We start from the raw sequence: 25,079 nt of genomic DNA on the forward strand, positions 1-25,079 counted from the left end.
AGAATTTATAATCTGTGATAAGCAAGATCATTTCAAGAGCAAACTCCAGAAGCCATCAAGAAAAAAAAATAAATATATTTGACCATGTAAACATTTCTAAAGCTGCATGGAGGGAAATGCCATAAATAAAGCCAAAAGACCGGGAGATGTATTTACAAAGAAAATGGTAAAAAGTTGAACTTCCTTAATTACCAAGGAGTTTATATGAATCAGTATGAAAAAGATGACCAAGCCAGGAGGAAAATGGTCAAAAGAAACTAATGTTTGCAGAAAAAAAGGAACAATAGTCCAGAAGGCAAATGACAAGATGTACAACCTCACTCATAATTAAATAAATGCAAATAAGCTACAGTGAGTCAAGAGATAAGATTGTTGTTTCACTGATCTGATCGGCAAGTATCGATGTTTACTGATGACCACTTCTGCAAGACTGGGGAGAAAATGAGCACTCTCATAAATTGTTGGTGAAAGTGTACACTGGTGCATTCTTTCTGGAGGATAATTTGACAATATCTGTCAGAACTAAAAATACCCATCTCCTTTTACCATTAATCCCTCTGCTTTAAATTTACCCAATATATATCGTTGCAAATATTTAGCAAAATGTATGTACTAGAATGTTTATTGCTACATTGTTTTGAAGCAGCAGATGATTGGAAACATTCAGTATTCAAAAATAGGCATCAAGTTAACTAAATTACAGTGAATCCATATGATGAATAAGGATGGCCCTGAGAAAAGAATAAAATAGTTCTATATCCTCAAGGGTCAAAACAGCAAGTTGCAGGACAGTGTGTAACATTTTTACAAGAATACACAAATGTATATATGACATGAATATGTGTGTTAAAATATTTTTGGCAATAAATTACAGGAAACAGTTATCAGTGGGATGTGAGCTGGTGTGAAGAAAAGGAAAGAAACTTTCACTTTCATTTTATATCTTTTACTTGATAAATTTTCCATCTTATGCATGTTTCATATATGACATTTTAAAAACTGACAGCAGGAGTTTCCTTTTCTCTACTTCTCCAACTCAATGCCCAGAGATACTTTTTACATTCAGTTTTTTTCTGTATGCAGACAAGAAAGATACAAATATGCATTTTTGCATATGCACAATTAGTGTTTTGTTCTTACAAAAATGGGATTTATATAGTTCTGCAATTTGCTTCTCTTAATTTATATGTCATTCACATCCTTCCATGTAAAGACATACTGCATAAAACTTCATAGCTAAGTAGCTGCCCACACTCTCTGATTCATTGATTGAGCACATGTGCATTAAACACCAAACAGATGCCAGGCCTTGTGCCAGGCAAATGAGGAGGCAACATTGAACCAAACACAGTCCCAGAGGAGATGAATGAGTAAATGCCTGTGGTCAGGGTGATCAGTGCAATGAGTGCAGTACCTCACCCACCTTGGTATTCAGGGGACTTCTGAGCCTGGGAGAGTGTAGAAGTCTGTGTTTCCCTCAAGCACCTCAGAAGTGCATGGACAGAATTGTCTTCATTCTAGTGTGTGTATGTTTATTTGTTTAAGTAGACTTTATTTATTACAGCAGTCTTACTTCATAGCAAAACTAAGCAGAATATACTGTTTCCAAATACCCCTTGCCCCCATATGTACATAATGTCCCACCCCCCATCAACATCCTGCATTAGAGAGGTACATTCGTAACAATCATTGTACTTGCCCTTATCAGCCAAGGTCCATAGTTTACATTAGGGTTCACTCTTAGTGTTATACATTCTGTGGGTTTTGAGAAATGCATAATGACACGTATCCATCATTATGGTGCTATACAGAATAGTTTCACTGCCTTAAAAATCCTCTGTGCACTGCCAGTTCATCCCCTCCCTATCTCCTAATACCCGGCAACCACAGATCTTTTTACTGTCTTCATAATTTTGCCTCTTCCAGAACGTTATATAATTGGGATATACGGTATACATACCATATTTTTAGATTGGCTTCTTTCATTTAGAAATATACATTTAAGTTCATTTAGAAATATACATTTAAGTTCCCTGAATGTCTTTTCATGGCTTGATAGCTCATTTCTTTTTTAGCTCTGAATGATATTCCATTGTCTGGGTGTGCCACGGTTTATTTATCCATTCCCTTACTGAAGCGCATCTTGGCTGTTTCCAAGTTTTGACAATTATGAATAAAGCTGCTGGAAATATGTGTGTGTAGATTTTTGTGTGAACATAAGTTTTCAGCTCCTTTGGGTAAATACCAAAGAGTACAATTGCTGGATTATATGGTAAGATTATGTTTAGTTTCATAAGAAACCACCAAATTTCAAAAGTGGTATAGTACAGTGTTTTTTTGAAATGACTTAGTCTCTCCCTGCTAGTATCCATATGAGGTATGCTTTCAGAGACTGCAGAAAACTTCCTGCTTGATGAGTGTTTCCCCTCTAACTGAAGATGTCTCTCCCTCTGCCCTTATGTTTCATCTTCTTAGTTTGAGACTTTGAACTCTGTCAAAATGCAAAACCCTATATGATCGGTAACAATTTTCATTGTCATCAATTAGATATACCTTGAATAGGAATAAATATCCTGAAAGTGTTTTGATAAAGCAAAATGGAGTGGAGGTTAAGGGGAAGAAGAACAGTATCTATAACTGACTGGTCCATATTCTTCCCCTCCTAGGAATGTTTGCCATATCCAGGGAGAGATATCTGTCCTATTTAGTAAATGGGAAAGGAGCTAACAGTCACCAGGCACTGGACTAGAATGGGGGATACAGCAGTGAAGAGGGGCAGTCTGTGTCCTTGTGCAGCTCACCACCCAGGCATGTACAAGCAATTTCGATACAACATGATAAATACTATAATTGCAAAAGCCATTTGTCATTGATTTTCAAATAGTCTGCTTAGTTGTCAGTTGATGTGTCAAATCATGTGTTGCCCTCTTTGATGCAGAAAACATGGTTTGCACTAACAGAGGAATAAAAACACCACAAAAGTTCAGTGGTGAAACCAGAATGGCTAAAATTAACAAGCCAGGAAATGACAGATGTTGGCGAGGATGCAAGGAAAGGGGAACCCTCCTACACTGTTGGTGGGAATGCAAGCTGGTGCAGCCACTCTGGAAAACAGTATGGAGGTTCCTCAAAAAGTTGAAAATAGAGCTACCATACGACCCAGCAATTGCATTACTGGGTATTTACCCCAAAGATACAAATGTAGTGATCTGAAGGGGTATGTGCACCCCAATGTTTATAGCAGCAATGTCCACAGTAGCCAAACTATGGAAAGAGCTGAGATGTCCATCGACAGATGAATGGATAAAGTAGATGTGGTATATATATACAATGGAATATTATGCAGCCGTCAGAAAAAACGAAATCCTGCCATTTGCAACGACGTGAATGGAACTAGAGGGTATCATGCTAAGCGAAATAAGTCAATCAGAGAAAGACAAGTATCATATGATCTCACTGATATGAGGAATTCTTAATCTCAGGAAACAAACTGAGGGTTACTGGAGTGGAGGGGGATGGGAGGGATGGGGTGGCTGGGTGAGGGACATTGGGGAGGGTATGTGCTATGGTGAGTGCTGTGAATTGTGTAAGACTGATGAATCACAGATCTGTACCTCTGAAACAAGATAGTAGGAAGGGAAAAATGAAGGGGGGGAAATCGGAGGGGGAGACGAACCATGAGAGACTGTGGACTCTGAGAAACAAACTGAGGGTTCTAGAGGGGAGACGGGTGGGGGGATGGTTTAGCCTGGTGATGGGTATGAAGGAGGGCACATATTGAATGGAGCACTGGGTGTTATATGCAAACAATGAATCATGGAACACTACATAAAAAAATAATGATGTATGGTGACTAACATAACATTAAAAACCAGAAAAAAGTTCAATGGTGAGCATGACTGACTCAGCCTGAAGGGTCTGAGAATCTTCATACAGGAGGCAAAATAACTCAACCATATATGTGACTTTTCCTAGCACAGGGACAGACAGAGCTTTTAAGACAGACAGGTCATTATGTGCAAAGGTGTGGAAGGGGAAAGAGTGTGGTCTGTTCGGAGGAAGAAAAAGTGGTTCAGGGTAGCCAGAGGAAAAGGTGTCTATGTTGTGGGTGGGGGGGGAGTGGTAGGAGAAATGGTTAAGGGGGCAGCATGTGAAGGACTTTCACATCATGGGCAGGAGATTGACCGTGTACAGTAGGCCTGTGCTGTCCAGTAGGATAGCCACTGACCATACATGGCTCTTGAGTATATGAAATGTGGCTAGGGCAACTGAGGGGCAGAAGTTTTTAAATTTAAAAATGAAAATAGTCTAAAATAAATAGAGGTAGATTACACATTGATAATATTTTAGATATGGTGGTTTAAATAAAATACATTATTGAAATTAATTTCACCTATTTCTTTTTACTTTTAAAAAACGAGGCAGGGGGTGCCCGGGTAGCTCCATCAGTTGAGCCTCTAACTCATGATTTCGGCTCAGATCATGATCTCAGTTATCATGAGACCAAGCCCTGAGTCAGGCTCCTTCCTCAGCGCAGTGTCTGCTTAGGACTTTCTCTCCCTCTCCCTCTGCCCCCCACACCCCCCCAGTCTCAAATAAATAAATAAATAAATCTTTTTTTTTTTAAATGAGGCTACTAGAACCTTTAAAATGACATATTCAGCTCATGTAAAATTTACTTTGGACAGTGCTGCTATAGACAGATGGGAACCTTTGAGAGTTTTTGTGCAGAGAAAAGAATGTGATCGATTTGGGGTTTTATAATTACAAGGGGAGTAAAGGATGGCTTGGTGGGATAGTGCACCCAGGAGTAAGGTGACTAACCAATGAGAAGGCTATTGCTATAGTTCACTTAAGAGCCAATAAGGACCTAAATGAGGTAGTAGGGATGGAATGGGGAGGGGGGCTATATTGAAAATACATTTAGGAAGGGAAGTTGGAATGGCTTAGTAATGGCTCTGGGGGTGTGTTGTACAATAAAGAATTTAACTTTTGTTCCTTGTTCCTGGGAGGTAACCTCAAAACCCTGGGAATCTCCCAAGTGATAGAAGTATCTTTGGTATTCATGGTGGACCCCTTGGACCACACCTGAGTTATGCTAATGAGGTGACTCACAGTGGGCCCCTAGATAGTTTCAGGATGGGGGCTGGCCATGCCAGAAAGACCAACCACATGATTGGGGTGTTGGGGCTTTGAGCTAAGAGATAGCAGCCAGACCTCCTAACCTTGGGGAGGGATGGAGGGGTTAGAGAGAGAGGTCAGTCACATGGCCAGTAATTCAAGCAATCATGCCTGTATAATAAAGCCCCAATAAAAACTCTGGACACTGAGGCTTGAGTGACCTTCCTGCACACTGATGGGCTGGAAGGGTGTTGTGTCCTGAGGACACAGAAACTTCACATTTAGGACCCTCCCAGACCTTGTACTATGGTCTCTTTTGGGGACTTTTCCAGATTTGTATCCTATATAATAAACTATAATCAGAGGTATAACAGTTTCCTGAGTTCTGTGAGTCATTCTAGTGAATTATCAAACCTGAAGGGGTTATGGAAAACCCCTCGATTTTTAGCCAGTGTGGTTGGCATCTGAAGTGAGAGCAGTCTTGGGGGGGGATGTGCCCTTAACCTGTGAAATTTAACCTAATTCTGTTCAGCTAGTGTCAGGGTTGCATTGCAGGGTGAAAGAGAACAGGTTGAGGATGACTCCACAATTTCTAAATTAAACATGAAGGGAACTCAATAGGAGATGCAGGTCTGAGTCAGAGCAGGGGAGGATGGATTGAGTGCTATTCCTGTCAACTTTGAGGAGTCTATTGTCTTCAGGGTTAAGATGTCTAGGAAGCTACACAGTTGGAGTTCAGGAAAGAATCTGGGCCACAGAAGAAGATTTAGGAGTGCCCCATATACAGGATGTTGAAATAGGAATTTTTCTGCCTTTGTGTCCTCTCAAGCCCTTGCTCCTTCCATCCACTGCCCCCCGGCTAAACAGATTGTCCTGTACCTTTGCCTTTTCTATCAAAACTCACCCAAGTTATTCCTTCCGCTTCACACTTTTCCCACTCTGGCCTGAGGTGACCCTTAAAACTGCCTTCCTGCCCAAGTATTGAGCCAATGATCTGGAGAGGGTAGATAACCCGGTGGCTCTAAGCACACCCTCCACACCCTGCATGCAGTTCACTTCCGCTGTCACTGATTTTCATCTGATAATCTGCCTCCATGGCTCTTGCCTTTTTCACCTCTTCCTCTGGATGGGGAGGGCACAATTTTGAACCTTTGCAAGGTTAAGTTTGGCTTCTCACTTGTACATTATATAACATGATGAGATAGTTCATTATTTTAAATGCCAAAGGCATTCATTTTTTTTTTCCAAACAAGTATTTGAGCACCAAGTATGTGCTTACTGTTAAAGATATAAAGATGAGGGGCGCCTGGGTGGCTCAGTTGGTTAAGCGTCTGCCTTCAGCTCAGGTCATGATCCTGGAGGCCAGGGATCGAGTCCCGCATCGGCCTCCCTGCTCAGCAGGGAGTCTGCTTCTCCCTCTGACCCTCCCCCCTCTCATGCTCTATCTCATTCTCTCTCTCAAATAAATAAATAAAATCTTTAAAAAAAAGATATAAAAATGAAAAGGCATGGTTGCTATGTTCAAGGAGTTTACACGTAGTCTGAGGGAATTCAAACACCTGCTAACCAAATTCTTTTGACTGTGTGATTATGTATAAATTATATTTGAGGAAGTTATCTAATATAAATCCATTTTATAAGCTGACAAGGGTTAGTATATTCAAGATGAGTCATGGACCTTTTTGCTGTCTTAAGCATTTGTCCATAGAATAAGCTGGATTTCAGAAAATTAAGTATTTCTTCGTTTTTGGTTTTTCAGTTGACACCAAACATTTATTTCTTTTGTTTGTTTGTTTAGCATTTTATGTCCTATCTATCTATCTATCTACACTAGCTTTTCCATACCCAAGCCCCCTTTCCCCTTGCTCTGGCATTACTATGAATATGGACAAGTGGTCTAGGGAAAGAAAAAGTTATTCTGGGACAAGCTCCTTAAAAGCATAACGCAAACAGATCTATAGGAGTTCCAAAGATCACCACTTAGGTCAAAGGATGATGCAAGAATCAGCTCTAGTCCCTTGCTGCTTTGGACAGTTCAAAACCCAGCAGGATTAATATTACCTGGGAGCTTTGTTAGAAATGCAGTCTCAGGCCCTACGAAGACCTACTGAGTCAGAATCTGAACTTTTTTTTTTAAGATTTTATTTTTAAGTAATCTCTACACCCAACATGGGGCTCGAACTCATAACCCTGAAATCACAGGCTCCACAGACTGAGCCAGCCAGGCACTCCCAGAATCCGAATTTTTAACAAGATCACTAGGTGATTCAAATGCACAATAAAGTTTGAGAAGCCCTGCTCAGAGAATTTCATGTGGAGTTTTGTGAAATGTCATTATTATGCCAGGGAAATTAAAATTCAATTCCATTGTAAACACTGACTCCTTGGTAAAGACTCTTCGTGTCGTGGTGAGCATTTTTAATGAGCCGGTGGAGAGAAGAATCTACCTCTGGCTCAAGCTTCTCCCACCTTAGAAATAGAGAAGAATCTTGAAAGAGGGATCTTTGCTCAGCACAACTGTACAAAGATGGGCTGTGCATTCACGGTGACCCTGAGCAAAGTGAACTCAGTTTCTTGATGCTTCAGTTTCTTAGAATGGAGTTTGGGGAAGAAATGTGGTCTGATGAGCAACAAGACCCACCCATCACTACCTGAATGTCAGGACTGTTTTAGAGCCCAACGTATCCCCTCTTTTGGTGGCTTAAGGAAGCAACTTTCCCTGGATTCAGAATTCAGATTTTCTTTCTTTGGGTTTCAGCTCTTAATGGTTTTGCCTGGGATTTAGATGTGTACCTTCTTTTGAATTAAATGCCTTCAGACTTAGGTGCTAATGGTTTGGTTTGCTACTTGGAACTTGATTATACTGTAATTCTTTAGTCACTCTGGGGAACGAGGAGCTCATGGAAAGTGCACTGATTAAGAAATATGGGTTGTAACAAATAATGCAATATATGTTAAGGAAGAAAAAAAAAGAAGAAGATAGCAGGAGGGGAAGAATGAAGGGGGGCAATCGGAGGGGGAGACAAACCATGAGAGATGATGGACTCTGAGAAACAAACTGAGGGTTCTAGAGGGGAGGGGGTGGGGGATGGGTTAGCCTGGTGATGGGTATTAAAGAGGGCACGTTCTGCACGGAGCAGTGGGTGTTATACGCAAACAACGAATCGTGGAACACTACATCCAAAACTCATGATGTAATGTATGGTGATTAACATAACAATAAAAAATTTAAAAAAAAAAGAAAAAGAAATATGGGTTGTAGTTCCTTGCTGTGCCCCCGTATTAATTTCCTGTGGCTGCCCTAATATATCACCACCATTTGAAAACTTAAAACAACAGAAATTTATTCTCTCACAGTTCCAGAGGACAGAAATTGAAAATCAATCTGTCTGCAGGATGGGCTCACTCTGAAAGTTCTAGGGAAGAACCCTTCTTTGACTCTTCCATTTCTGGTGGCTCTCCGCATTCCTTGGCTTTAGGCTACATAACTCCAATCTCTGTCTCGTGTCTTCAAGCGGCCTTCTCTATCTCTCTGTGTCTTCTCTTCTATCTCTTATAAGGACATTTGTCATTGGATTTAGGGTCCACCCAGATAGTCCAGGATGATCTCATCTTGAGATCTTTACCTTCGTTATACCTTCAAAGATTTTTTTTTTCCCCGAATAAAGTTACATTCACAGATTCTTGTGGTTAGGACATAGACAAATTCTGGGGGGAGCCATCAGTCAATACACTACAGACCCTAGCAAGCTGTGTGGCTCTGGACAGGACCCCTAAGCCTCAGGTTTCTCATCTATGAGATCTCTTTAACTACAGCGCTAATATTTTGCGACTCCAAGAGTCTTTTACTTGCGAGCTTCTATCACTATGCAGAATAAGACAAATGAAGAAAACACTCTCGAGTACTTATTTTTTTAAGTAATCTTTTAAAAATCTTTTAATCCTTATGGTTTTCTGTTTTTACATTGATTAATTAAGCAAGTATCTGACCAGGACACAATTCTCAGCAAGGTGTTGGAATACAGTGATGAACAAAATAAATAAGATTCTTGCCCTCATGGAGCTTGTATTCCATGTAAGCTCGTATTACATGCCACTGGAGAAGAGAGGCAATAAAGAAGTAATAAATAAATACTCAAACTAATGAAATAGCACCACGCACATAAAGGAAATAGGGTAATGGAGAGAGGTACCATATAGGCTGAGAGGGAAGGCTTCTCCAAGGAAGGGACATTTAAAGTTGAGGCAGTAAAAATGAGGAGGAGCCAAGAATAGGGTAGTTCAAGAAACTGAAAGGAGGCCAGTGTGGCTGGAATAGATTTTTTTGAAGCTTCCACATGAAAAATGAATGATGGAGGACAAGAGTAGCAGCATATGTGAAAAAGCCTGGAGGAATTTAGTTGACAGTATGTCAGGAGTGTGATGTGACTGCCACAGAAGTCCACGTGGTCCTAGACTCTGCTGGCAGAAGTCTGGCCTCTGGTTCAGGGAAGATGATGGTCTTCCACTGTCCTGTGCTGCTGAGAACATCCCCAGAGTGCTGTGTTCCATTCTGGGCACTGCGTGTGGTCCAAGTAAAGTAGGTCCATTAAAGACCATCTTGAACTATGCCATATGTAAAAGAAATCCAAATATTGCTCCAAATGACTTTAAAAATCATGAGCACTGGGTGTTATATACAACTGATAAATCACTGAACTCTACCTCTGAAGCTAATAATACACTACATGTCAAGTAATTGAATGCAAATTTAATTTACATTTAATTTAATTTAATTTAAAATTTACCAGAGGAAAAAAATGTAGATCTTCACTCTAGGTTTTCTGGAAGTCACAATACAGATGTCTATATGAAAAATCAACAGAAAGAAAAATTCTTAAAAATGTCTCATCTCTTGCAGCAAAGTTCCACGCACGTGCCACCCTCAGCTTCTCTTCTCTCTGTTGTTGTCCTTTCATGCTCTCCACCCCAGTGCCGCCTCACAAGGCCCCCCTTCAAAAAGCCTGAGCTGGCCATGTCTGCCCCTTCCCCACTGCCCACTGGTGAGCATATTTCCCTCTGGTTTCTCCTGCCACAGCGAGCAGCCCGCTCAGTACAAATAGAGCCTTCTGTCTCACTGCATGTCCTTTAAGATGGCCATGGAGGGCAAATGCATGAGATATTTAAAAGGTGAAATCAACAGGACTCAGTAATTGATTGGCCAGTCATAACATTCTCTGACATTTATTTCATTCTTACTATGTGTCATGGCCTGTGCTACTCTGTGAAGCAGATAGTGTTCTTATTCTCACTCAAAAGTGGGGAAACCAAGGCTCAGAGCGGCCCTCTATGCTGTCTAAATTCACAGGGCTATAAAGTGGCAAAACTGGGATTTGGGTGGAAGAAGTGTGACTGTGGGCTCAGGTGAACTAACAGGGATTGGTGAGGTCATCGACACAGCCAGGAAAAGTAGGTGAAAGAACAGGCCTCTGGTTTTGGGAATGCTGTGGGTAATGCTAAGTTACTGTTCCTCCCTGTTAAAACTCCCAGTTTATTCCTAAGGCTAAATATAAAAATTGCTTGTTTTCTATTTTCCTGCCTTCTTTGTTCAACTGTTAACTCTCATTTTTAGAATTTGATATGCCAACATCTTCCTGAAGAAATATAAAATGATAGGTGGAACATGCCCAAAGAAGATTCAAAATCAAAAATGAAGCACTGACAGCTTCACAGTTTTGCCTGGTTTCTTTGGCTACTTCCATCCTTAGCAATTGGAGTTGATGGCTTGGGGTACACTCCAGGGCTAAAGAGGGTTCAGACTCTGTGTACCCGATGCAAACTAATTGGGTGGTGCCCAACTGCTTCACGTCCCCTGAGTTTGTTAGGTTCTTGGCAGCAATACTTATGATAGGGGATAAACCCTGCTCTCTTCCTCTCGGGGAAAACCAGATGACCCCAACCCACATCAATATGACAGTCATTGGTTATCACAAAGGTTAACTAAGACTTTCTCCTAGCAGTTCCTCTCTATAGTCAACTGTGAACAGCTTTTGGACCAGATTCTTATTCATAGAACGGTAACCATGAAAGCAGCCCACCCAGGTTGGGCCTCCCTGGAGAGCAGGTGTGGCTTATAATACTGCATTATTCTTGCCAGTTCTCGCCTCATACCTCCCTCATTCTGGACTGAGGCTCCTTTTGACCTCTATGGCACAATCCCAATTTGTTTTTTATATTCAAGGCCTGAAAATGGTACAGGCCTGGCTTACAAAAGAAAGACAGTTTTAGAATCCTTTGTGATCATTCTCCAGACCAAAAGACTGGCTTTCCATGACCCAGAAACCAGGGCCAAAAGGGTTTTTATTTTGCTGCCTCCTGCCTGGCTCCCCTACAGGGCAGCGTGGACCTATCAGTCTCAGACAGCGCATTTGTGTCACCATAATAAAGTCACTGATACTCACATGACATTATTCCTACACCAGTTTTGTTCTGTGGGTCCTTTTGATATTAGAATGGGCTTTTCCTGTTGGTGCCAGAGAGACTTTAGCTCTAGTTTTCTCTCTTCTGATAGATGCAAAAATCTCTTCTCCTCTATGCTAAGGCTGCCATATATCTTTCCCCCATTTCACAGATTGGGAGAAAGGAACAAGAGCTGAAGCGCATGAACATAAACTCTTAATCAATCCTTCCTCCTATACTTCCCAAGAGAACTTGACCGCCCCCTCACCAGGTCATCCACTACCCTCCCTGCAGCAGTCATGACTCAGAGGACAGTGACTTCAACTCTAGCACTTATTCATTTAAGCCAATGGCAGACCTAAGACAACAAATTCAGGCTGGCAGAAAGGGCTCATATTAAATCGTAAAAGGAATGGCTTCTCTTCCTTTCTGGTGGGGTGTGAGCAGAAAATTCCATTGTCCTGGTTGCTGACCACAAAAGGAATCAGCTTTAGGATGACGCTTCAGCTTGGTTGGCAAAGAGCAAAGTTAGAAGGAGATCATTGGTAACATAAATTTAAGCCACGGAAACAACCAATTATTGTGACCTCTTCTACATTTTGTTGACTAATAAATTTGTCCATTGTTTTTTTACCAGTGTGTGTCAAGATTTCTGGTTTTGTTGTTGTTGTTCTGTTGTTTTGGTTTGGGTTTTTGTTTTTCCTTGTCAAAATGTCCCACTCTGCCCTGTACTTCAGTCTTTTCCACCTCAGGAAATCTACCACTGTCACATCAGTTATTCAAGTCCGAGACCTGGGAATCAGATATGTTTTTACTTCTGCATCATCTCCAGAACTTAATCAATTAGAAAGCCTATTCACTCTAACCTCCAAGATATCTCCATCATCCATTCTCTCCCTCCGTCTCCAATGCCATCACCTTATTCCATTGCCTCTCACATAAAATCCGCAATAGCCTTCTAACTGGTTTCCCTTCTCACTTGCTGGCCTTCCCATAATCTGTTATCCATGCAGAACTCAGAATGATCTTCTTAAAAGAGAGGTCATGTTATTCATCTGTTTAAAACTTTCTAGTGCTTGGGCGCCTGGGTGGCTCAGATGGTTAAGCGTCTGCCTTCGGCTCGGGTCATGATCTCGGGGTCCTGGGATCGAGTCCCTCATCGGGCTCCCTGCTCCTTGGGAGCCTGCTTCTCTCTCTCTCCGTCTCTCCTGAATAAATAAATAAAATCTTAAAAGAAAAAAAAGACATTTAAAAAACTTTCTAGTGCTTTCTCACCTAGAAAAAAATCCAAGTATCTCATAATTATAGGAAAGACGACATCACTATAATAAAGATCTCAAATAGAAGTTTATTTCTCTTTCACATAACAGACAATTCTGCCCCATGAGGGTATTCCGAGACCCAGTTTCCTTCCATCTTCTCACCCCACCCTCCCATAGGCTAGTGTATTGTTTTCATTTGCAAGGTTGGTCACCCAAGGGAAGGGAAAAGAGAGGAAGTTAAAGACAAGCATTTTCCCTTCAACCAAGTGAGGTGGGTGTTGTGCACATCTCCTTTGCTTCGTATTCCATTGGCAATAACTTTGGTGGTACGGCCACCCCTCACAACAAAGAAGACTGGGACGCTTAGTGTCTGGCTAAGTGCCCAGGTAAAAATCTTTTACCAGGGAAGAAAAGGAAAATAGATTTGGGGAGGGTGACTAGCAGTGTGCGGAACTTAATGTGGCCTTCAAGGCTTCTTTGGCCCCCTGCAGCTCCTGCAACATCATCTCCTACATCTTTCCTAGTTCACTAATTATGAGCTGTGGTGGCTTCCTTTCTACTCCTCAAACATCCAGAAGTCGTTCCTACCTTAAACCCTTTGTGCTCACTCTCCCTCTGCCTGGAACACTGCCCGATAATCCTCACATCTGGGTTCCTTCTTAAGTCCCAGGTAGCAGTGTGAACAGTCTCTTCATTTGAGAGACCTTCTCTACCCTCCCTTCTGAAACTGTCCCACCTCTTAGCCATCAGTGGCTATAACTCTGCTTCATTTTCTTCATAATGCATGAGATCATTTATTTGTTTTTATATTGGTTGTCTCCCTCACTGGAATCTGAGTTCCATGAAGTCGGGGGCTCTGTTTGTCTTGTTCTTGTTTACCGAGGTTACAACCTCAGGGCCAAGAATATTGTATAGATATGGTAGGTGCCCAAACAGTCCTTTTGAAAGTAAATTGAGGGGTGCCTGGGTGGCTCAGTCGGTTAAGTTCTGCCTTTGGTTCAGGCCGTGGTCCCAGGGTCCTGGGACCGAGCCCACATAGAGCCCCACATTGGGATCCCTGCTCAGCAGAGAGACTGCTTCTCCCTCTCCCTTTGCCCCTCTCCCCACCCTCCACCCCCCACTGGTGCTCTCTCAAGCGCACTCTCTTTCTCACTCTCTCAAATAAATGAATAAGATCTTTTTTAAAAAAGTAAATTGAATAAAAAGATTCTAAGCAATATATCCCCATCTCATCTCTGTGCAATTACCTTTCAGATCAACATTTAAGACTTCGCATTTTTCCCTTCTAATTTTATTTTGTTAGATTTGGCCCATTGCCTGGATCCATAGATCTCTCTTGGGATTTGATTCTGGACCTGCCCACGACCTAGCCTAGGATCAGGACCTGCAGATCCTCCCAGCATCCCAAGCAAGTTGGCAGTTGGCCTCTCGAGCTGTGTTAATGGGCACTCACCATTCCCAGGGTCTTCAGTTTATGTTTCTTTTTCATTTCATCTCCCTTTTGAATATGCGTTCCCACAATCTCTACACTTGTATACAAGCAGGAATTGTGTGTCTTGAGGAGCAATGAAGCAGGATTCAGGAGATTTGGGTGCCAGCTCCAGCTCCACTGTTGTGTATTTTTTTAAATCACTTCATGAAAGTCCTTCCCCTTCTTTGTGGTCTTGATTTTCCCATACGTAAAATAGAGGGGGAAAAAATGCCTTTTCTGCTTTCCTCACAGAGCTGTTCCAAGGATCAGATAACAATGTATATAAACATGCCGTGGAATGATCCAAAATTCTATTGAAAAGGAAGGTAGTACTCCAGGACAGCCCAGGCCAGATGACAGGAGTCAGGGAGAGTCTGTGCAAAGTGGGAGACTACTGGGGAGCCTGTCTCCAAAATCATCAGCCCCCCACCCCATTTGCTGTACTCAGTAGGGTGTCTTGGCCTTTTCCCTCCAGTTTTCATGCCAAGCATGGAGACGACTCCTCAGAGAAGACATTAAAAAAAAAAATCCCTTTGTGCAAGATGACAAAAGGATGGACTTGATTTGAAAATGCTGTTACAGCCAGTGTAACCCATGGCCTTATCCCTGCACGTGTTGAGGTTTCTCCAGAATTGCTGAAGAGGATTGCACTCACAACAACAACAACAACAACAAATCCTTAGAATTTTCTTTTCATATGTTCCTCAAGAGCTCAAATAAATGATGGTTAACCCCAAATCTGTGTGTGCTTAACTCTCCAAATCCTCGAGCTCATCTTGACCATTATCCTTTGTGCTCTTCTCTCCTACACTCTGGTCCTTCCGTGTGAATCGATGAAGCCAGGCGTGGATCCTCTGCACTCTGCCCTCACTCATTACCTTGCTTGATACTAGGAATTGCAGACCCTGAGCTGGCTGTTGTGAAATTGGCTTACACCGAGAGGGATGGAGGTTGCAGAGGGCTCATAACATTGGTATTTTCTACCTACTATATAGATTTGTCGCCTTTTAGACTAGAAGAAATTGAGGCTCAGACACACTGGGGAGGAGGGGAGTGGACACAGCAGACACAGAGTCTGAGCACAGTTTTAGTTGCTCATGCTTCATCCTCCCCATGCCCTGGGTCCTCCAAGCCCCCCAGCTGTCTAATCCTAATGTCTAAGTCTAATCCTAATCCTAATGTCTCTATTTTGTATACGTAGCTTTTACTCTTGTGTGGTTCTCTTGAGCTTGGGGATAGTAACTCCTAGCCCAGGCATTGGTGAAAATGCCCACAAATAGCTGGCCTGTGGACTGGTTGCCTCCTTCATGTCTCACCCACGGCCTCTTCAATAACCTCTATGGATGTGAATCCTTGGTTGAAGTGAGCCCCTGAGGTTAGCAGCCAGTGCAGTGCACCTCAAGGATTTCTGCCTCCAAAACCTTTGGCCTCTTACCCATCCATGGCTTATAAGCAAAAACAATCCCCATCTCCTGCCCTCCAAGCCCCTCCATGTTTGTATTTCATTGTGAAAGGGAGCAGTTTCTTGGCAAGTCCCTTTCAAAAGTCTTCCAAGCTCTGCTCTAGCATACAGCAAAAGACGAAAGCCCTAAAGTGACTGAGATCAGTGGTACTGGCTGAGATGTGATCTGGCTGTAAAAATGTCTGGGCACATTCAGCCACATGGCAGTGACTGGCAGGAAGGGGGAGGATGTGGATCACAGAGAACACTGTACATGTTCTAAGGAGCTTGGTTTTGTGTCCAAAGACTGTGGGGAGCCAGAAAAGTTTTAAGCAGGGAGTGACAAAGACAGACTTTAGTCTTGCCGTATATCTTAATTTTGAATGAACGATTTGTTATTTGCGTTTTCTGCTTAGGAAACATTCGCACATATAGAATTTCATAACTGAGGGTCGTTACCAAGATGGGATGTGGCTTGTGTGCTTGCCCTCCTGAGTCAACTACGTGCTGCTAGTTTTGTTTTTGCTTTGCTTTGTTTTGTTTTGCCTGGAACCAGGGGCCCAGGAACCCATCAGTTCATGGCACACAGCCCAGCGCCCCATCCTTTGTGTGCCACGCACCTTCTACTGCAAGGCAGAATTAAGTAGCTCCCTTTCATACCGTACAGTTCTTACACTGAGAGTCTTTAGGTAGATTTTTTTTTTCCTTTCTCAAACTGTGAGGAGCATTTGACAGCTTTATAAAAAAAAAATGCTGGTCTCCTAAAGTCAAGAATTTAAAGCATTTTACTTAGTCCTGAATTTCCTTGAGAGATTTAAAAATGTGCTGTTAAGTTTCTTGGAATGCGAGATCTGTTTGCTGTGATAAAGAGTTGTTTGCCAATTCTTGAAGACTTTTCCCTCTGAAGTACTGAAAGTGGACACAAAAGCCTCCAAAGCCCGCAGAAGAGGTTTCTTTTTCAAAATTCCCCATGAACCTGTTCTGAGTGACCAGAGTTTGGATCCTTATGAAAATCCACCTTCACTTAAAAGAATTATTCAAATCTGAAGAGTCTCCTTGGGAAAACGAGCACTCCCCAAGTTCTCATGAGGAGCACCTTGTACATGGTGCTCACTTCTCTTGAGGGAAGAACTCTTAGTAAATAGATTTCTCCCCTCCAGAATCTGCTGAGACACATCTGTCCAGAGACACATGAAAAGATGCTCAACATCACTAATTATCAGGTAAATTCAAATGAAAACTACAGTGAGATACCACTTTATACCAGTCAGAATGGCTAGTATCAAACACACAAAATATAACAAGTCCTGGCGAGGATGTAGAGAAAAAGGAACACTCATGCACCGCTGGTGGGAAAGCAAACTGGTGCAGCCACTCTGGAAAACAGTATGGAGGGTCCTCAAAACATTAAAAATAGAGCTACCCTACGACCCAGCAATTGCACTACTAGGCATTTATACAAACGATACAAACATAGTGCTTTGAAGAGGCACATGCACCCCAATGTTTATAGCAGCAACATCTGCAATAAGCCAAACTATGGAAAGAGTCCAGATGTCCGAGAGATGAACAGATAATGAAGATGTGGTGTATATTATACAATGGAGTATTACTAAGCCATCAGAAAGAATGAAATCTCGCCATTTGCACTGACGTGAATGGAACTAGAGGGTATTATGCTAAGCTAAATAAGTCAGTCAGAGAAAGACAAATGCCACATGATTTCACCCATATGTGGGATTTAAGAAACAAAACAAGCAAAGAAAAAAAGAGACAGACAAAAAGACAGACTCTTAAATACAGAGAACAAATTGGTGGCTCCCAGAGGGGAGGCGGGAGGGAGGATGGGTGAAATAGGTGATGGGGATTAAGAGTACACTTATTGTGATGAGCACTGAGAAAGAATCGTTAAATCATTATATTATACACCTGAAACTAATATAACACCGCATGTTAATTATACTTGAATAAAAGAATAATATTGTAACATCAAGAAAAATCTGTTACTCTAAATTTGCTAAAATGTGTTCAATGTTTTGTCTGAATTCCTGGGTTGAATGCTGGAATGGAAAGAAAGTGTAGTGTCACAGGTAATCTATCATCAGAGGAGTGTGAGATATTGGTTGCTTAGAAGCACTTAATGTATTTTTTAAGTATATATTTTAAAAACCACATAATTTAACATAAAAATTACACATATAAATATATATGCATATACATATATACACACTATATATAGAGAGAATTTAATATATATAACACACACACACACACACACACACACACACACACCCATCAATAAACTTTCCATAGCATGTACCAATATTTTCTGGTCAAAAAGTGTCCTGTCAAGGCTTAGGGGTTTAAGGTGCACAGTTCTATTTTTTCATGACCAATGCCACATACACATACATAAAGATTACAGTCAAATGAGGGTTCCCAGGGACAAATAAGTCCCCAAATGCAGGGTTTCCAGTATCCATGTTAAAGAATGCTGCCTTGGTCTGAAGCCAAGGTGCCTAGAGATGACTCTACCCAGGTGTGCCATCCCTGAGAACAAGAGGTGCTGGCCATCCCTGAGAACAGGAATGAAATGGATGTGGGACCAGGAAAGAGAAAGCGCTTTACACTGTGAAATGTGGCATATGGTGAACTGCAGATTCTCTGGAATCTAGTTAGTTCCCCTTTCCTGCTTGTACAGAAGAAGAATAACAAGGTAGATAGGGAAGCAAAAGCCCCCAGTTCTATGGTACTTATAGAGGAAGAGCAAAGCCCTTGCCCAACATCAAGTGTTCTTCTTGAAACGATCTAGAATCTCTGGCAACAAGGAAAGGGGACAGCACTGGAGGTACAACAGAAGAAAGGAGGATAACCTGGAAAGAGATGGAAAATCCTAAATAATGTGGTGACACGGAGAAGGACTTTGGAATGAGCTGAGTATAACCAAGAAGGTACGCTGGTACGCGGAAGGCGCTGGTGGGATTTTTTATGAATTGTAATGAGAATAGCCTCCCTGATGCCCTGGATAGAGATAGTATCTCTGGGGGTTGTTTAGGCCTCTATAACTATAGGTGAAGAATCTTTTTGGGAGGAGGAGTTAAGATGGTGGAGGAGTAGGGGGACCCTAAGTCTGTCTCGTCCCTCGAATACAACTAGATACTTAGGAAATCATTCTGAACACCCGAGAAATCAATTGGAGGTTCTGAGAAAACAAATACTGCAAGTCTATAAGTAGAAAAGTGACCACCTTTTGGAAGGTAGGAGGTGCAGAGACTTGAATCCAGTGTGATATAGCTGAGTATAGGCGGTGGGGAGGGAGCCTGCTGAAGGAGGCTACCACAAAGTATTGTAAGTAAAGGAGTGCAAAATCGGAACTTTTAGAAGTCTGCTGCAGTGGGGGACGTGCCTGGCATAAAGTGTTCACGGGGCAAAGCAGGGCGGGACCCTAGATGTGACACCATGATCTGAGGATCCCCTGGGTCGCAAGAAGAACCAGTGGTGCATAAGTGTTGCACTGTTCCCAGGCATAGGGGCATGGAAGCCAGCTGAGAACAGTGAGTGTAGACACTGGCTTTCTGCCATAAACTGTGAACCGCTGTGTAGTTGTGTGACTGTTTTCCTGGGACCAGTCCAGCAGAAGGCAGAAGCCTGGCGAGACCCTGGGAGGAATGGGAACTTTTGTTCTTTAGTTTATTATTACTATTTTTTTCAGTTATTTTATAATTTTTTCAATGCTTTTTTAATTTTTATATATACTTTATACACACATACACACACATATACATATACATATTATTTTTGGTTTCCTTTCATTGTATTTTATTTTTATATGTATATATCTTTTTCATTCTTTCTTATTTTTGGAACTAGTTTCTTTTAATAAGCAGACCAAAACACACCCAGGACCTAATTGTTGTTGTTGTTGCTTTTTCTTTTCCTTTCTTCCTTTCGTTCCTGGACAAAAGGAAGAGATGCAGAATTCACCCCAAAAGAAAGAACAGGAGGTAGTACTCACAGCCAGGGATTTAATCAGTATGGATATAAGATGTCTGAACTAGAGTTTAAAACAATGATTATAAGGATACTAGCTGGGCTTGAAAAAAAGCATAGAGGACACTAGAGAAACTCTCACTGTAGAGATAAAAGAGCTAAAGTCTAGTGAGGCCAAAATTAAAAATGCTAGGACCAAGATGTAGTCCGAAGTGGAGGCTACAGAAATGAGGATGAACAAAGCAGGAGAGCGAATCAGTGATATAGAAGATAAAATTATGGAAAATAATGAAGCTGAAAATAAGGGAAAGAAAACTATTAGATGATGAAGGTAGACTTAGGGAACTCAGTGGTTCCATAATGCGAAATAATATCTATATTATAGGAGTCCCAGAAGAAGAAGAAAATCAGGGAGAGAAGGGCAGAAGGTTTATTTGAACAGATTATAACTGAGAACTTCCCTAATCTGGGGAAAGAAACAGGCATTCAAGTCCAAGAGGCACAGAGAACTCCCTCTCAAAATCAACAAAAATAGGTCAACAGCACAACATATTATGTAGTGAAACTTACAGATTACAAAGATAAAGAGGAAAACCTGAAAGCAGCTCAGGACAAGAGGTCCTTAACCTACAAGGGTAGACACATAGGCTGGAACTGTCCACAGAGACCTGGCAGGTCAGAAAGGACTGGCATGATATATTCAATGTGCTAAATGGGAAAAATATGCAGCCAAGAATACTTTATCCAGTAAGGCTGTCATTCAGAATAGAAGGGGGGATAAAGAGTTTCCAAGACAACCAAAAACTGTAAGGCTGTCATTCATAATAGAAGGGGGCATAAAGAGTTTCCAAGACAACCAAAAACTAAAAGAATTTGTGAACCCTAAACCGGCCCTGCAAGAAATATTGAGGGGACCCTTTGAGCCAAAAGAGAGACTAAAAACAAAGACTAGAAAGGAACAGAGAGAATCTATAGGAACAGCGACTTTACAAGTAATACAATGGCACTAAATTCATATCTTTCAATAATTACTCTGAAAAATAAAATAAGAAGGCAATATGAAAATAAGGAGGCAAACCATAAGAGACGCTGAACTCTAGAAAACAAACTGAGGGTTGCTGGAGGGGAGGTGGGTTGGGGGAAGGGATCTTTGGTGATGGGCATTAAGGAGGACACTTGATGTAATGAGCACTTGGTGTTATATGCAACTGATGAATCACTAAATTCTACCTCTGAAACTAATAAATAAACTTTTAAAAAAATAAATAAATACTCTGTAAATACATTAAATGCTCCAATCAAAAGACATAAGGTATCAGAATGGATAAAAAAAAAAAAAAAAACAAGACCCATTTTTCACAGAGCTGGAACAAACAATCCTAAAATTTGTATGGACCCAGAAAAGACCCAAATAACCAAAGGAATGTTTAAAAGGAAAACCAAAGCTGGAGGCATCACAATTCTGGACTTTGAGCTGTATTACAAAGCTGTAATCATCAAGACAGTATGGTACTTGCACAAAAATAGACACTTAGATCAATGGAACAGAATAGAGAGCCCAGAAATGGACCCTCCACTCTATGGTCAACTAATCTTTGACAAAGCAGGAATGAATATCCAATGGAAAAAAAGACAGTCTCTTCAACAAATGGTGTTGGGAAAACTGGACAGCAGAAGAATGATGCTGAATCACTTTCTGACACCATGCACAAAAATAAATTCAAAATGGATGCAAGACCTAAATGCAAGACAGGAATCCATCAAAATCCTAAATGAGAACACAGGGAACAACCTCTCTGACCTCAGCTGTAGCAACTTCTTCTAGATGGGGCAAGGTAAACAAAAGCAGAAATGAACTATTGGAACTTCATCAGGATAAAAATCTTTTGCACAGCAAAGGAAATAGTCAACAAAACTAAAAGGCAACCTATGGAATGGGAGAAGATATTCTCACAAATGACATATCAGATAAAGGGCTAATATCCAAAATCTATAAAGAACTCATCAAACTCAACACCCAGAAAACAAAACTCCAGTCAAGAACTGGACAGAAGACATGGACAGACATTTCTCCAAAGAAGACATGCTAATGGCTAACAGACACATGAAAAAATGTTCAACATCACTCAGCATCAGGGCAATACAATTCAAAACCACAATGAGATACCACCTCACACCAGTCAGAATGGCTAAAATTGGCAATTTAGGAAACAGCAGATGTTGGCAAGTGTGCAGAGAAAGGGGAACCCTCCTACACTGTTGGTGGGAATGCAAGCTGGTGCAGCCACTCTGGAAAACAGTATGGAGGTTCCTCAAAAAGTTAAAAATAGAACTACCCCCTGACCCAGCAATTGCACTTCTAGGTATTTATCCAAAGGATACAAACATAGAGATTTGAAGGGGCACCGGCACCCCAATGTGTATAGCAGCAATGTCCACAATAGTCAAACCACGGAAAGAGCCCAGATGTCCATTGGCCCATGAATGGATAAAGAAGATGTGGTATATATATGTATGTATATATATACATACATACATATATATATATATGATGGAATATTACTCAGCCATCAAAAAGAATGAAATCTTGCCATTTCTAATGACATGGAAGGAACTAAGGGGTATTATGTTAAGTGAAATAAGTCAATCAGAGAAAGACAAATATATGATTTCACTCATATGTGGAATTTAAGAAACCAAACAGGTGAACATAGGGGAAGGGAAGAAAAGTAAAATAAGATGAAAAGACAGAGGGAGGTAAACCATAGGAAATTCTTAGGGAACAAACTGAGGGTTGCTGGAGGGGAGGTTGGTGGGGGATGGGGTAACTGGGTGATGGGTGTTAAGGAGGGCACTTGATGTGATGAGCACTGGGTGTTATATACAACTGATGAATCACTAAATTCTACCCCTGAAACTAATGATACACTGTATGTTAACTAAATTTAGGTAAAAGAATCTTTTTTGATTTATTAGTGGAGACCTGTTGTTGTTATTGTGTTTTGTCTACACAGCATCCCATATCCCACTTCTATTAATAGGCCCCTCCCTCCTTTGGAGAAATGTTCTCATTCCACTCTCCAGTCTCATCTTCCTGATCATAAGTGGACTTGCCATCTTTCTGGCCACAATGATAGGTCAAAGATGGGCACATGACTCACTATGGGCCAATCACAGCCTTTCCTCATCGTTTCATGAATAAGGCCTTTCACCTCTCTTGTCATATAAGCTGGAAAATTGTGACTCCTGGACTGCTAGTGTCTTTATTCCTGCCTTTATCCCAGTCTGTCCACACTGGGAAAAAAATATATATGTAAAAAGATAAGTAGATGTGAGTGATGGACATAGGGAGAATCTGATTACATTAAACCCAGATTTTTCCCTCAGTTCCTACAGCTCTTCTTCCATCTCATGAGCTACCCCAGGATCTTTCTAATAAACTACCTTCATCCCCTCCTTTTTTTTTTTTCAGCTAGTCTGAGTTGGCTTTCTGTCATTTGCAACCCGAAGATTTTGGACTAATATCCCTGCCAAAGGAAAAACCTCAGCTGGAACTCCATGTGTCCCTGTCATGAAGGAAAGAGCAAAGCCAGTTTCCAGGACCATAGCAGTAACACCAAGAGGCTATGGGGGAGGAGGGATGCTAGTATTGCTATTGTGAATGAATTCCATTCAGTTAAACAAAGGTCTTTTATAAGAACAGTGGTAAACAGAAGTCAGCATATATTATCTCTTCGGCTTTGCTCTGCAGGAGACTGAACATCTCCAGAAAAAAAAAAAAAATGAGCCAGGAAGAATATATTGTTGAACTGTTGCACAAGATATGTAAATGAAATATAAGAACACATCTCCTGAGAGCAAGGGTTGTATTTAAAACGGGTTTTAATATAAGAGACTATAGAGTCTTCTCTGCTTTTGTTTTTGTTTTTTTTTAAGAGAGGGTGGGGAGGGAAGGAGAGAGGGAGGGGGAGAAAGAGAGAGAGAGAGAGAGAGAGAGATTAATCTTTTTTACAGCAAAAGGCCAGGGAATGGACTATTTGGTTGCACATTTCAATGACATAATTTTTGCTTGTTAAAGAGAAACTGGCTTCACTGTAACTCTGCAGTATCAAAGTCTGACCTGACTTCAGAAAAGACTTGTATCTCAGTGGTGGTAAAAAGCACCTTTAAAATAGCTTTAAATCAAAGGAGGCATGTGCCTCATTCCCACTTGGTCCCAAGGAAGAAACACGAGATTTTCACCACATGGTATCCACAAAAGTCTTCCCTGAAAATGTAATATGGCAAGGTCTAAAACATACAGAAAAACTCATCACTTCTAAATAAAGATCTCCTAATGCACTTTAATTTGATTTGCCAAAAGTGAATTCATACATGGCTTTTTAAGAATACACCTCATGAACAATGTGAGGAACACCTCTATCCAATACCTTGGATCCTGGAAATTTAGTACCAGAGGTAGTCCCTTGGATGTACACCACTAGATGGCGTGTCAGGCTAACTCACTGCCCTTCTCTGGAGTGGGCTTGCCAGCTACCTCTGTACCTCCTGCCATATTTTATGAGTCATCTCAGACCACATGACAAGCTTTCAGGAAATGCCTAAAACCACATTCAGCAGAAAATCTTTCACTTAAATGGTGTGGTAAGTATTATTAGGAGGTATCTGTCAAGAGTTTTCAGAACTTTTCCAAAACCTAGTTAAGCCTAATTCTTTATTTCTTGAATTGAATACATATAAAAATATGACTTTTACATTAAACAAATGGGAATCAACAGGGTGCAAACATAAGATAACATATTTTTCACCACAACTGCCTCATTATAATCCATCCTATGGGTCTAGTCTTTCTTTGCTTCCTGAATAAAACCTGGATCCATAATTTCTTTGGTCACTCGACTAATAAATGGACTTTTGTTCACTTTTAACCCCCAAATAGTCTTATTTCTATAATTCAAATAGTGATTATTTTATAATGATCAAAATATTAACAATGTTTAAAGTTCAAGCTTCTTGTTCTCTTTTATCTTAGGCTCATTTTAGTCTAGAAGCTTGCATTAGAGAGAAGTGCATGTACCTCCTAGATTTATCCCCCTTAGCACTTCCATTCCCTCTTCACTCAATTACTCATTTCTCTTGGGCCCTCCAGAGTTACTGTGTCTATGTGAGTCATTCTGGAGAGAAGGAGAACAGGTAAGAGCAAAAAAGGTCTTTCTTGACTGGCGTCAATGCAATATGGCATTCTACCAAATATGAGTCCATAATCAAAAAAACTACAAAACATATAAGGTAATAAGAAACCATGAGTGAGGGGCGCCTGGGCGGCTCAGTCGGTTAAGCGTCTGCCTGCGGCTCA

General features: G+C 41.1%; 1 long non-coding RNA gene across 1 annotated transcript in view; it reads left to right on the top strand.

Annotated features, from left to right (window-relative positions):
• The window catches only part of LOC141374003 (uncharacterized), a 38,375-nt gene extending 13,730 nt beyond the window's left edge, over positions 1-24,645 (top strand). Inside the window, exon 3 of the long non-coding RNA XR_012380523.1 lies at positions 23,200-24,645. This is a non-coding gene — a long non-coding RNA (uncharacterized lncRNA). The remainder of the gene's footprint in view (positions 1-23,199) is intronic.
• The last annotated feature ends 434 nt before the right edge of the window (positions 24,646-25,079 follow it).

This window comes from Callorhinus ursinus, unplaced genomic scaffold (genome assembly GCF_003265705.2).
Source record: "Callorhinus ursinus isolate GAN/ISIS: 27379988/994484 unplaced genomic scaffold, GSC_fseal_2.0 scaffold13, whole genome shotgun sequence".
Classification (NCBI taxonomy): Eukaryota; Metazoa; Chordata; class Mammalia; order Carnivora; family Otariidae; genus Callorhinus; species Callorhinus ursinus.